The sequence below is a fragment of the Coenobita brevimanus genome, chromosome 33 (genome assembly GCF_032717465.1).
Source record: "Coenobita brevimanus isolate Jiangsu-jjx chromosome 33, ASM3271746v2, whole genome shotgun sequence".
Taxonomy (NCBI): Eukaryota; Metazoa; Arthropoda; class Malacostraca; order Decapoda; family Coenobitidae; genus Coenobita; species Coenobita brevimanus.
This window is the reverse complement of record NC_136986.1, coordinates 16,156,559-16,172,688: the sequence shown is the minus strand read 5'-3', so window position 1 is coordinate 16,172,688 and position 16,130 is coordinate 16,156,559.

The window sequence follows — 16,130 nt, the reverse complement described above, 5'->3', positions numbered from 1 at the left end:
TTTATTTGGTATTTCTCTATACCGTTTATTACAGCACATTCCTTGCGTTTATCCTACTGTAGTATAGGAATAATAATAATAATAAAGTTACAGAACTGTCTGAATATACGATAAGCAATGAACTGAATAATTTCCAAAGTGCTACAGGATGTGTGGATCTAGTCCATGTATTAACCCGCCCCATCCCGACGTTTTTGGACCTTTTTTTTTTTTGGCCTAAACATCCGCTTTTGGTGAGAAACATCGAAAATTCATAGAGAAATCGCTCACCTGAGGTTTAAAATACTCAATTTAGGTACAAGTACTTTCTTACCTGACTGGGTTTCTAACAGGCTGGCACCAAAGAAAACGAGTTCTATGGGAGGGTAACTATTTTATCCACTCATAAACAGTATTTATTTATTTACTTGGTACGAATTTATATGTAATACAAGAGTATATTGGTTTTCAATCAGTAATATAGGCATTATAAGCATTGTTTCACTCACTAACTCATCACCATTCATGACCTTTTTTTTCCCACATTACCTGATCATCATTTCTGACTGTTCCTTCCTGTAATGATATGTAAACTTTGTCCTCCACATTGTCATCGATTGGGGAATCACTCTGGCCCTGAATGTCTTTATTGGCCAGGTCACTGATAACAGGTGAATTGCCGAGACAATGGCGTGCAGGAGGGGGGGGAGAGATTATGCGGTGTAAGGCATTGTTCCTGCTTGGCATCTTGTAGATGAATAGAGGAAGGTGTCCCGTGTATACGTGCCAAAAATCACTCGCGAAATCACTCGCGAAAATTGAAAATTGTGCAAATTAGGGACCTTGCAATGTTGCCACGTTAATTCACGTCGCCGGGACGCGGGTTAAGGCAGACAGTGGAGGAAGCATAAGTGAAACACTGTGCATCTATGGAGGACAATGCATGTGGAAGCATGTGGAAGTGAATGTTACGAGCGGTGAGCAAATATTTTTAGAAAGTCTGTCGGAGCGCGAATATCCTAGCGAGACACGCAAGTCGCGCCAAAACAACCCCGCAGTTTAGGGGTTAATAAAACACCAGCTGCTGGGTGAAAACTAACTCACTGTGTGATGTATTGGTGAATGATGGGATAAATAGAACTGAGGGTTTAAGACCTTTGATACAGTGATAGAGCATAACCAAAGGGCCAAGCATTAGCTTAAGTTTTAATTTCATCCAGCACCTTTGCATCCAAACATTTGTTCTTTGATGTCTCACCTGTCAACTACTTTGACCAGCTCCTCAACTGTCTCTGGTCTGGGTGGTACCCTTGGGAGGGTGAGGGAAGCAATGAGGCTGGCTCGATATGCTGTGCCTACCACCACACCGAAGAACAACCAAGAGCCAACCAGGATGTGATTGGACTGGCTGGTTGAGAGGCGTCCGTACAGTCCCTGGCCCAAAAGGGTGCCCACAGATTCCAGCACCACCGACCCAGTACCCAGCACTCCATGCTGCATTTGCCACGTTTTCCTCCTCGTAATCTGTAAAACATACATATACAATGATACACATATTTTATGATATGAGTGCATAATGGTTCCTTTATTGTGTCACAGAGGCGAGCAGTGATGTTTCGGACAGTGGAATGGTTTTGATAATACGAGCCATGAAAGAAAGTGCACCTTCTCGCATCAGCTACCGTTTGGAAGACACACAATTCTAATGAGGTCATTTGTACCATTTTTTTTGCGGAGCTGCTTGGTATGTCCAGTTTCGTAAAGTAACTGTTTATCTTTTTCAGCTTATTTTTCTGCTACATATAGCAAGCTCTAAAAGAGTGAAAATGTCATGGAATAGTCAGATATCGGTTATAGTGAAGGTATGATGTATTATGCATTTTTTTAGATTCATTTGATTAGGAATGGCTGAAGTTCTTTCTTCGTCGAGAAAGGCAGACCAAATTAAAACTGTATGAAAGCAGAATTAATTAACAGTTCCATGCTATGGTTTCCAGAAATCAACAAGTGTGATGCAGCCTACCACTTACATGACAGTGGTGGCTGTAGTAGAGGCTGGGGGTGAGAAGTAACAATCCAAACCCACTCTTTACTCATCTGTACCATAAATATATATTCCAGCAAAGTGTTTAGGGATATGTTGTATAAAAACAGCAATATATACATTTTAGTTTCTTATTGCATGAATCTAACATCATCCAAGAAGAGTCGTTGTACTTTTACCTGTAAAATGAAACTAGTATTTTTCTATTATATTTCTTTATCGCTCACTCTGATTGTCACCTGTGAGTCTCATGTTAAACACTCACTTGAACCTATAGTTTAGAGTTAACTGGAAAATCTATATCTTTATCTATTGCCAGACGCCATAATCCCGTAAGGGGTGGTCATTTGACTTGAGTTATTTGTTTTACGGGGAGGGGCACTAACCCTTCACCAACCCACTTGTTGACACGTAGGGAGCACGTATGGTTTGGTTATATGGTTACCAACCAGCGTTGTAAATGGTTTCTTGGCTTACAGGAAACCATTTGGATTGTCACTCAATGTAAAGCCACCTGTGAAGGAAAAAAAAAGCAATAAGAAGTGACAGGAAAGATGGGAGAAATAGGAAGAGAGGACGGCAGGCACAGAGAAAAGAATGATAAAGGCTAAGGAAGAATTAGGCAGCACTACATCAAGTGAGTGGATGATGGTCGCCACCACGTACCACAAGATAATAGAATTAACCTGACCAAGGAAGTGTTCATGGTATCAAAGTAGCAACTCTCTCCATTGACACAATTACCTAAATAAAAATCATATACTGTTGGCTCATGTTATACAAAAGGGAGAACAAGAAAACGCGACCACGAGAGTGTTAAATGCAACATGGTCCTCGGTGAGTATAAAACAATAAAAAACAACAGCAATAGACATATTTGGCACCATACGGGACTTCGCTAAAATGACGAACCATATTGTGCTTAGCTAGAGTAAAGCACAATTGTGTAAAAATCCTGAAGGAGCTAAACAGAACCACCTGCCTTAGGAAAATAAAATTACGTGTGTGACTAACACTGGAAGACGGCCCTGGGCTGCTAATTGAGACTGTCCCACGTCTGAATTAATTATGATGCTAAACAACTCCACCACCACCACAACCACCACCACCACCACCACCAACAACAACAACAACAACAACAATAACAACAATAATGATAATGATGATGATAATAATAATAATAATAATAATAACATAAGGAACCGTTTCCTGCTGCCTGTTATTACTAATACTGGAATCGTCCATGCCTGACCACTTGCATGTTTACCTTGACAAGTGTGAAGCAGACTGTCAGCGTACAAGCCAAGACACCGATCCACACTTGGCCACTCAAAGGGTAGTAGAAGCTCAGCCAACTGGGTGTTATGACCGGCGTGGCCATGGCGAATTTAGCAGCAATTTGTTCATAGGCAAAAGTGAAATCCCATCTGGAAACATTGTTAGAAATAAAGAGGCTACCTTTGTAGATGTTATAGCCATTTGTTACATCCAGCCATAGGAAAGAATTTGCTCTCGAACAACAACAACAACAACAATAATATTAATGACAATAATAACAATAATAATAATAATTACATTAATAATATAATAATAATAATTATAATAATATTATCAATAGTTACATTAAAAATAATAATTAAGAATGAAAGTAAAGCATTCAGAATCCGGATGCAAATCGCCTGCCAGAATATGCTGTTGGCCAAGTCCAAGATTTTGGCCATATCTTGATATGCTGAAGGTTTCCTGTTGATAGCTCTAGCCGTTTATGAGATATGATTGTGCCATAGGCTGGCTATAAATAATACTTGATTTTTGGCAGTCATGTTTCTGACCTAAACCTTGACCTCTAGTGCCCATTTTCACACTCGGCCAAGATTTTGGCCATATCTTGACACCGTAAAGGATTCATGTTGATAGCTCAAGCCGTTCATGAGATATAATGGTGCTAAAGGCAGGCAATAAAAAGCAGTTGACCTTTGGCAGCCATTTTGGTGACCTTGACCTTGACCCTGAGTGCCCATTTTTGAGCTCGGCCAAGATTTTGGCCATATCGTGAGGCCCTGATGGTTCCATGTTGATAGCTCAAGCCGTTCATGAGGTATAATGGGAAGACACACACACACACACACACACACACACACACACACACACACACACACACACACACACTGAGGCAGGAAAAAACTCTCTTACTCTGCCTCGTAAGGTGGACGATAATTTAGAGGCCCTTCCAATGGGGGAATCATACCAGCCGCAAACCGGTACACATCTAGCGCGGCTTGGAATATGACCTTGGCCTTACTTTCACCAATTTCTAATTCGTAGATTTTCACACCTACTACACACCTGTAAAATTGTGATGATATCTTGAACGGTTGCTAAGTTATCATGGTAACAGACATACAGATCTTGACCTACTTTCACCAATGTCGAACTCGTAGAGAATTATCGATTTTTTATCTACTACAGACCCGTAAAATTTTGTAATGGTATCTTGAGCGGTTGCGAAGTTATCGTGCCAACAGAAACACTGACAGACAGACAGAAGGACGGACAGATTGAAAACAATACCAGCTTCACCATCGCAGCTAATAATATTATTAATAATATTAATATTATTATTATTTTAATTATTATCATTGTTATTATTACAGCTGAAACAGAAGTCACATCTGGAAACTACCGGATTACAGATTTTTTACATTTCCAGCTTCATCATCTTCCCATAGCTCAACGCATACCCTCCAGATCATTTCCTTTACCATCGAACATTGTCAGACTGCAAAAAGCAACAGTATATTATTTACAACTCCATCATCATCTTCCCATCCATCTATCCTTTCTAGTTTTGTTTATTATGTTGAGAAGAAGACAATAACCAAGACTTGGGCGCAGGTAATATATTTTTTCTCGTTGATGAATCTATAGCCCTTCTTGGACATACTGCCGGACTATAACATGTTGGTACTGACATTTTTTTTTCGTTGACTGAAATGAGACTCTTTTTAAAAGATGAGTTAACCGGGCCAGTTTCTAACCCCTTCATTATGGGATGGACTTTCTTAGGCTTACAAATTTTGCTTAGTCACATAAGTGAACCAAAAGAAATGTCATTATTGTGAAAAAGCAGAAGGTAATATGTGCAGAATTCAGTTCCACATTTGTAGGCAGTCATTAGAAGAATGCTCTTGACTTCTGTGCACTGACAGGATCATGTTCTAGTTACTCCACTTTAGCAAGTAAAACAAAATTCAAATATTATTTTCATCATCACTTACGTCGCCTATAATTAATAAGACATTAGGCAATTTCAGGTTAGACAGGCTATCTCTATCTTTTGACAATGTACAGCTTTTCTTTGTTGCATAAAATTATCTGCAGTTAAATTGGATTATCAGTAAAAACAGTGAACACTGCAGTGGAAAGGTTACCCTTAGCTTAGAATCTCACCTCTCTAGTTGTTGTGGAATAACACTATGTACCACTGTTGCCATGAATGATTTACGAATCTGCACCTGATCTGTCACCTGCAAGTAAATATAACATTAAAATAAAGAAATGAGAGCCCCAGTTATTTTTGTTTTCTTGTGTGTCATTTTTACCATAAACTCTTTCAGGGAAATGTTTCGAACTAAAAGTTATGATGTAGCATTCCTTAAAGCTTACCAGCAGGATGCCCTTCCTAATTTGAAAGAAACTGAACATTTTAGTGCATAATAAAGTACGAGCCAAAGGCTCCAAGTATAATAATGTATTGTACTTCCTAGGAAGAACTAAAAAAAAAAAAAAAAAAAAAATCGTCACGTTTAATTTGAGATGTCTAAATTGGACATATAGTTTAAAAGTTTTGAGGTCATAGGCAGTGTGAAATACAGAATGATGACAGTTCCTAATTTGATCATTTGTATACATGAGGACAGAACACCTGCTAACCCTTGCAAGAAAGAGCTGGACAGGAAAGGGGACTAGGGTTCACTGCTTGGCGGATGCTATATGGCTTCCATTACTGGGGAGGGACAGAGGCATTCACTTCAGAAGAGTAATGATCTTTGATATGTCAGTAAAATATGGCAGGATATGAAACGCTTCAGTGAAGTGCGAGAAGCACAATGCAACAAAGAAGCAAGGGGATGGCAGGAAGCTATTCCTTTACCTCCACTGTGTTTTGAATACGAGAGAGAGAGAGAGAGAGAGAGAGAGAGAGAGAGAGAGAGAGAGAGAGAGAGAGAACTCCTTACAGCCAAAATTATCTCTTGGACAAAGCCAGCAAACTGTCCAGGGAGAATGGACGAACTAAGGCAATTTTGTTTTTATTTTCTAGTTTTACCACTTAGGGAATAAATAGTCAGGATGAAACAAATTATTGCTTTCGTTACCAAACTTTTTGAAAAGAAATATAATAAAATCCTGTGAATAATAAAATTAATATCTATGTTCATACGGAGGGTTCATAAAAGACACCAAATAGGATATCCCTGGGGTTTATCATGCAGTTCTAGGTGACACTGACGAGACCGATGCCAGCGACAGTTTGTACTGTACGTTTCATTGATCAACCGATCATCACTGAGGGCAGTGGAGAAGTTGAAATGCTGTTTCAGTATGATAACACATTTCATCTAGGATGATACTGTAGAACACTGATATGCTGGAGCTGAATCGAGTTGTAATAACACCTTAAAAGAGATGACCTTTGAAATTAGGTTTCTGGCAGTAGCAGCCAAAATGAGATCAAATAAAAACCCTTGCAGTGACTACTTTCTGAATATTGATTTTGAGGGAAATAATGCAGTTTCTGTAGAGATCGCATTTTAAATAATTGCTAACATATCACATAACAAAGTGAGTGGGCTACTAAATATTGCAAAGCGATGCTGCTATTATGTTGGGATGTAATATCCAAATTAACTATTTTACAACAACAGCAGATAGTAACAGCAAAAATTTGAATGCAGACAAGTATATAATTCTCACCTCGTTAAAGCTGCGTGATGGAAGGACACGGAAAGTAAAATTGAGGGCCTGACCAACTGCAACCAGCTGGTCGTAGTCAGTGCCTGAGTACCTGGTGGTGTTGCCCTCTGTAGACTCTTGCCAGTAGGGTTCATATGTAAACGCCGTCACGTTTATCGTCGCGCCATAGAAACTGCCAAAAATAATGTAATATTCTGAATGGGCGGAAGCTGCAGTGCAACATCAGGTGGAAACGACTTTTTATTCAGCCTATGATAATCCTGTAGGAATAAAGGCTATTGCCCATTATTCAAAGCAAGTATATGTACTCCATGACAAAATTTGATCATTATTACTGGATTACTAATAATTTCATTTAAAGTAATTATATCTCGGCTCGATGCTTTCTTTAAGTACATTGTCCATAACATATATACCGTCAGCCACATATTATACCTGTTTTACACTGATCTGCGCTAGATTTTCAACATTTCACAATATATTTCACATTCCTCAGATGCAGAAAAAATCAAAGCTATGGTTCTACTTCATTTCCATAACACTTTCTCATGACTAGCACCATATTCTTGTGTTAATCTCTTGTTAAACCCATTCAAGATGAAGAGATGACAGTTATAAGCATGTTTAGAATAAAATGAGTATAGCCCAGTCTAGAGACCCTATAGAAAGAGAGACTGAACAGCCAATATTTTGTGCTGCTCACTGATTGGTTGGATTTCATGGGCGCCATGATGGGTCCAACGTCAAGAAGCCTGTCTGCAGATTTGTCATAGAGTATATCTCGCCACATACTGGGGAATGTGATTAATTGCCTAACAAGATGTCGTTTTAATTATAAGGTACAGTCCTTATTTGAACAAATGAAGATTTATGTTTAATATAAATCTCTACACATCTATTGTATTTGATTGCTTCCGTAAAAAACCGTCATAAATGCCGAATGGTAATGTTGACAAATCTGACTGTTGGTTGGTGCTAAATAAGAAGTGATGTGCTGTGTTACTGGTACTTTTGTGTCTGTAAATATGATTGGTTGTGCTGCATATGGATGTACAAACAGAACTAGACTTCGAATGCGTCATTTCCGATTCCCTAGAGATCCGGGAAGAAGGAAAATATGGGAAAATGAGGTCAGATGAGCGTGCTGGTCTGCCAGCGACAATCATCGACTTTGCCAGGTAAGGTATATTCATTTTACGTGTTGTTTTCCCTTTAATAAAAAGATCTGCCATACTGTAATATACACTGAAGGAGATAGTGTTAAGGAAACTGGATATTTTCATAAATAAATTGGAACCAAAATACATTAGATGAGAAACTGGACCTTGTATTTTGCCGCGAGGTAAAACACTATATATAATTGATGGCCTCATATTCCAGTTAGAAGTCGAAGTTAAGGATTTTCAACAAACAGTAACTTATATAGAGTGATTTTCTACTATGGGATTTCCTGCTATCGCTTCAGGGCCAGGTAGTGGAGCACTATTAGTTTTGAGCTGTTAGCTGGGCAAAATATGTAAACACTCAGTATTCATGTATCTAACGTCGTCTGCAAACTCACGCACTCATCCTGAATGCTAGGATATTATCCTACGTAATGTATAGAGGAATATATCATATTGCTACATCTTTATATATTAAAAAGACAACACCTAGTACAAACACAGAATTTGAAATTTTCAAAAACCGTCAATAATACGTGAACAATAGTTAAGTGACTGGTGGTATCTAGCACCGCACCACTGGTCTCTATATGCACGCTAGAGAGCGACCCAAACGTATACACATTGACACATAATGGCGGCTGTTCAGTCTCTCTTCCTATAGGGTCTCTAGCCCAGTCTATACTCCTGAGTAATTTGGATACATTAATAACATATTTTTCCAGTAATTTCAACAGAGTACATATGATACTCAGTTTCTGAAATGGCCAGTAATCTGTACACATTACTTGGTGTATTTCTCCGGGAAAAGGGTGGGAGGTGTGAGATAGCGTAGACCTGATTTGGGGGTCCAGGAAGCCACTTGCAGCACTCGGGCACCGTCAGGACTGTACGGCAAGTGAACCAACATGCTGTACCTGCATAACACATTTATAGTTTTCAGGCAGAATGAATTATCTTTATTCCCTCGACATTACAAGGGCATAATTTATAATTTCCTGTAGCTATTGAAGGGACAGTTTTATGTGGTCTTTGGAAGTTATATCTGATCGAGGCTATAATTTAACCCCTGTGCTAAGAGAAGTATAACTATAGTAGGACTCGCGCACGTTTGCGGCTGTGGTGTGGCCCGCACCTGTGTACAATGGTGCCACGTTTCCCCAACTTGCGATGTGAAACGGAAGCTATTTATGTACAAGGCATCACAAATTCGATAAATTCAGATGAATAAAACTTACACTTGTGTATTTTGATGGATGAATCAACAGTAATCTTATTATGCATAAAATATTTATACAGTAACACAGAAACATGGCATACATATTGTACAGTGTTGCTAAAAGAAATTGTAGTCACTTTTAATGGTTTTTATTGTAGTTTTAGGGTGGGTAATAATATCACAGTTATGGATATAAGATAATGAGCCTGAAAAAAGAAGAAGTATGCCAATATCCAAAGTAAAAGAAATAATTCATGTAATTCTTGTGAGTGGCAACACTTACACACCCACTCTGGCCTAAGGTAAAGTACGTACCTCAGTAGACCCAACCATAGCTTGTACAGGTGTTGCTAGGGAAAAATGCTCACATTTACCGGCTTTTACCATAATTTTAAGGACGAGGAATAATCACATTTATAATCATAAGCTAATATGTAGGACAAAATAGTAGGCATATGCCAATACCGAAGTAAAAAAAAAAAAACATTATTCACTCGCGAGCGGCAACACTTCCACACCCAGTCGGTGAGAGAGAGAGAGAGAGAGAGAGAGAGAGAGAGGCAGGAGAGGGGCATGCATTGAATGCATTGTCGGCATCACTAAATATAACAAAACCAAATTAACAAATGAAAGCACAATTATAAATAACTTATAAAAGAATCAAAAGTACTCAGGGTGGCTCACATTTCCCGCCAGGAGAGAGAGAGAGAGAGAGAGAGAGATAACGGTATAGAAAACGTGGCAACACTGTACACAGGTGCGGGCCACACCACAGCCGCAAACGTAGGCAAGTCCTACTATAACCCCTCAGTCTGAAAATTGTCTCCTGAGTGAAATTTTCTGGCAGTAACAGGAATGAATATATATATATATATATATATATATATATATATATATATATATATAATCTATCTATCTATCTATGTATATATCTATCTATATATATATATATATATATATATATGTCGCTACCATCTCCTTACAAACTTCCGTAACAAGGGTGGCACCTGTTGTTATATCAAATCCAAATATGCAGTTGACACTATTTTAAACTTCATTTCATCCAGTTTTGATTACTCAATATATAAACTAAACTGTCAAAATATTACCAAATATATTTATGTAGTTTGTCGCTCCCCCAATGCTTCTTTGGAGCCCAGTGTATTTGATTCCATATCCACACAGTTGAGTAACCTTAACCTTGCCCTTAGCACCGAAATTACCATTTTGGGTGATTTTAACATACTGTTATGAAGGGGGATTTGCCAGTTAGGTAGTCTCGTATCTTTGAGATGTTTCTCGTACCGTAAGTTCCGGCATCGGTACGTGTCAGAGTTGCCAGTTTGCCTGCTGTTTGTGAGCATAGTTATTTCATAAGTTATGCATTAATTTTTGTGCTCTTTTTCTTTATAATGTTTTATTTAACTGATTGCTTGTTAAATTATGTAATTCAAGTTCGTATGGTAAATGATTTGGAGTGTTATGTAATGTAGGAAAACTCTAGCATGTTTTGATGTCTCTTAGTTGGTAACTGTTGTTGCTAGGGGCTGATGCAAGACAGTATGTCCTAGAATGTTGGAGAAGTAGAAGTTTCGAGAGTAATGCAAGCTTATATAAGAATGGGGAAGAGACTTGTCAGCGAGTCAGTCAGTTTTGAATTTTCAGTCGGGTTTCAGTGCGGTTTTGGTGCAGTTTGTGGAGAGTTGCTTTGCAAACATTAAGTGTAATTACTGTCTGTGAAGACTGTATATTTTTGGTACTTGTGAAAACAGTGGCAAACAGTGACTGGTTATTGAAGTTTTTATATCATTGGAAGTTGAGAAAACAGTGAAGTGTTGAACATTAAGTGTAATAAGTTATTAAAGTGTTTATAGCTCCAGTGCTTGTGAAAACAGTGAAGTTGGAAAGAATTAAGTGGAATTATTTGGAAAATAAAGACAGTGAACTTTAAGGAGCCAGTGTTTATTTTCGCCTCAGCTGATCTTGTGTACTGGACACCTAAAGGCTGACCATAAGAACAACAACTCACTGGGCAACGTCCTTCCTGTACTGTACTACTGCTGTTGGAGCCTGTGGCAGTGTGGGGACTGGGACGTAACATTGGTGTCAGGAGTGGGATTATTATTTCAGGGCTGCAGTGAGGCTAATCTTCGACATGGAGCAAGAAGGTGTCCAGACAAGAGGATAAGCCAGGCAGGAAGAGGCATCACTGGGTGGAATTATGAAACAATTACAAACACTTATGCAGACAGAGAATGAAGGACAGAAAAAACTCCAAGCACAATTACAGGCACAGAGTGAAAAACTAGAGGCACAGAGTGAAGGACAGAAACAACTCCAAGCACAATTACAGGCCCAGCGTGAAGAACAGAAAAAAGCTTAGAAATGAAATAAAAGAACAACTAGAAGCACAGGACGGAGGACAGAAAAAGCTCGAAGAACAATTACAGGCACAGAAGAAAGAGATCAAAGAACAATTGCAGGCACAGAACGAAGAACAAAAAGAACGATATGAGCAACTTCGAGAGGCATCAGAGGAGCAACAGAGGGAATTACAACTGAGAATGAAAGGACAGCTAGATGCTTTCATGAGGGAAATGAAGGAAGAACAGGACCAATTGAAGGAGAAAGTATACGCTGAGCTATGGCAACAGTAGTATGAGGTAAAAAATAATGTGACAGAGTGTCAACAGCATGTAGACAAACAACTGAAGACTATTAGTGAGGAAATAGTGAGAGAATGCAAACAACATATGGACAACCAGCTGAAGATTAGTGAGGGAATAGTGATGGAGTGCAGACAGCATGTAGATAACCAGTTGAAGCATGTAGTCGACCATGTGAAAATAATTAGTGAGAAAATTGAGGCTGTAGAGAAATATTGCACTGCTGAGCCTCAGGTTAGTGTACAGGGAGCATATGAAGGGAATGGACAGTGTATGGTGAATCTTGACGAATTCCAGGCATCTAAAGGTAGCATTACAGGGTTGAATAATCAGAGTGCAGAAATTTTAAGTCCTGGCCTTAATTATGATGTCCCAGTTTTTAGGCCCCAAACTAGTGAAGTGCATGGCTATAATGGGGATCCAGTTAAGAAGAAACCTCAAGAAAGTGATGGTAGAGTATCTTGGGAAGCTTACCATGGACAGTTTGAGTTACTTGCGGATCAGAATGGTTGGTATGACAAGAAGAAGGCTGGAGAAGACCCATCACTGAAGAAATGCAAGAGAACCTTGATGAATAGTGTGCGAGAAGACAGAGGAACAGACAACAAGGAGTGTAGTAGGAATGGGAATCATAGGAAGAAATGCAGCTGTAATGTAGTGACGGGGCCAGCATCGAACGGAGAAGACCTGGAGAGGATGCAGATGGAGGGTGCAGATTTGCAACCGGTGCTGGTGTGGCTGCAGCGGAGTGCAGTGCGACCATCATGGGGAGGAGTTTCCAGGTTGGGCCCTGCAACTGGGAGCTGCTGGAGTCAGTGGGACCTTCTTCATTGCAACGGACTACTGGAGCGTCAGTGGGAGATGCCCAATGGCCTCAGCGAGTTTTGGCAAGTGATGGTTCTGAAGAAGATGAGGTCTTATATCTTGGATGCTCACTAGTGAGCACATGGGAGTGAAGACAACTCTAAGCAGGCTGCGACACAAGTTCTACTGGATTGGGATGCGTCAGGATGTTGAAGAATGGTGTCAGACCTGTGATGTGTGCTGTGTCAAGAAGAGGACCAAGACCTTCCCGGAGGAGTGGACTATGTGGTGGAACAAGGCCATCGTTGGAAGTGACATAGAAGAAGACCTGATAAGTTGAAAGATTATTTTGTGTATAGTTAGATGTTTCATTAGAATTAGGGTTTATGTTTGTTTGTGTATACTGTGTGGTTTTATCGGGACGACAAAGAACTAGGGAGGGGGTAGTGTTATGAAGAGGGATTTGCCAGTTAGGTAGTCTCTATCTTCGAGATGTTTCTCGTACCGTAAGTTCCGGCATCGGTACGTGTCAGAGTTGCCAGTTTGCCTGCTGTTTGTGAGCATAGTTATTTCATAAGTTATGCATTAATTTTTTGTGCTCTTTTTCTTAATAATGTTTTATTTAACTGATTGCTTGTTAAATTATGTAATTCAAGTTCGTATGGTAAATGATTTGGAGTGTTATGTAATGTAGGAAAACTCTAGCATGTTTTGATGTCTCGTAGTTGGTAACTGTTGTTGCTAGGGGCTGATGCAAGACAGTATGTCCTAGAATGTTGGAGAAGTAGAAGTTTCGAGAGTAATGCAAGCTTATATAAGAATGGGGAAGAAACTAGTCAGTGAGTCAGTCAGCTTTGAGTTTTCAGTCGGGTTTCAGTGCGGTTTTGGTGCAATTTGTGGAGAGTTGCTTTGCAGACATTAAGTGTAATTACTGTCTGCGAAGATTGTATATTTTTGGTACTTGTGAAAACAGTGCCAAACAGTGACTGGTTATTGAAGTTTGTATATCATTGGATGTTGAGAAAACAGTGAAATGTTGTTGAGCATTAAGTGTAAAAACAGTTACTAAAGTGTTTATTGCTCCAGTGCTTGTGAGAACAGTGAAGTTGGAAAGAATTAAGTGAAATTATTTGGAAAATAAAGACAGTGAACTTTAAGGAGCCAGTGTTTATTTTTGCCTCAGCTGATCTTGTGTACTGCACACCTAAAGGCTGACCAAAAGAAGAACAACTCACTGGGCAACGTCCTTCCTGTACTGTACTAGTGCTGTTGGAGCCTGTGGCAGTGTGGGGACTGGGACGTAACAATACGTAATGTTGAATGGTTATTGCATTCTGCCAGTGTAGTGCCACACATTTGATATTCATGTATGTGTTTAGTAGTACGGTAATTTTAAGTTAGATGGGGTGTAACCTGAATATTAGTCTATAAGTTCCTACCCTAAGTAGTAATTCATATATTAATAATTACTGTAGGGCTAACTCTATTTTTATATGTATGTATCTCTGTATCTATGCAGTGGGTGATGTAATTGTAGATGTTGAGCTATGGGAATTCCCCATCTGGCCGAGTAATGAATAACAGATCCGCGCAACTTTTCTTGTCGTTGTTGGGCGCCGAGTTTAAACCTTAAACAGAGTAATGACGAATATACAATTCTTTCCGTAACCTAGTTTTGAAATGTTTGCTAATGAAGCTGCTAGAACACAAGTATGTAAGATTAGCAGTCCAAAAGGCCTAAATAATGTCATTTGTGAGGATTTAAAGTCCCATTTATCTTGGCCGTCACTACATGGCATGAGCTGCTTTCAGATTCAAATTGAAATAGTGATAAAATCAGTATCTAAATTAAGTAAGGAATAAATCCCAAATTTTCCCCAATTCAATCAAAAGTCCTGGCATCATGGGTACACTGCTAAATAAATTGTAAAGAGAATTGAAACCCACCATATCGCAAAAACACAATCTCATTTGATCTAGCAGTGGCGTCCTTTGGTGCCCGACAGGCCCCACTCGCTGCTCAGACATCGTGTATAACAGACGTTCGTTTAGGTGAGTCGTCCACATTTCTTCTTCCTCCCCCTCTTTTTCTTTGTTTAATCCTTACTTATTATGGACTATGTGAAGTAATATTGTTGAGAGTTTAATGTAGAGTGACTTGCTGCTCAGACATCGTGTATAACAGACGTTCGTTTAGTCCCCAGACACCGGCGGCGACGTCAAAGTGTGCACGAGGCCTCCTAGTGGTATTGCCCGTAGACTTTTTACATACACATTTACACTACCCACGAAGTATTTTACAAACCGAAAGTAGTTGATATGTTATTAATGATCCTATCAAGTGAACTTCTTTTTTTTGGTAAATAAGGAATAGAAATATTAAAGTGATATGTTTGTAACGGAAAGGAAAAATTCAAATTCATTAACTGTTCTCTTTCTTTAAAATTAGTTTATTAGAAAAATTATAATCAGGAGCGTGGAAGGGAACTTACTGATTGTGAGCAATAATGTGATATTTGAGTTGTACCTCGAGGCTAAACAAGCCCGAGTGATTGGGTGTTCCTGGTGATTATATTTCTTTTTTTTTTTTATTATTCCTCGAGGCTAGACAAGCCCGAGAGGTTATGTATTTCTAGTGACTATATAACATTGTTGATGATGAACTGTAAATAATACTGACTTGATGAAGGAATCGAGAAAATTACATGAGGAGAATATATTATATGGGTGAAAGATGAACACAAATAATCATTCTTATTGATTCGAGGCTATGCCAGCCCGAACAGACAATTCATGCCTGTAGAGAAAATGTCCCTGTCTTGAGGCTATTGTTGAGCCCAAGAGTAACGGCCAAAAGGAAAGTAAAGTACAACAACTCCATACCTCGCGTATACCAAATTGTTCGTCTGGTAATAATGTTAGAGGAATGATCACCCAAAAACCTTGGTAACATTTACAATCTTCTCTCATACTAAAAAGGGTCATGCAATTAGGAAATAAAAGAAATGTTTTTGTGGAAATTAACAGAATTATTAAAGTAGAGTAAAGTAGATATCATTTTCTTTTCTTTATTAGTATACCTAATCAAGGAAATTATGTCCTCAAGCCAAATTCACTCCCCTTCCAATTCAAGATTCCTTCGCTGAGGGAACGACAACCACCTGTGGTACTGACTAAATCTAAACTCGGCCAAAAACTACAAACGCTACCATAATTTTTCATAAATATTTACCATCCACTATACTAAGTCGAGTACCACTTGTATCTCCATGGGTGAGTTG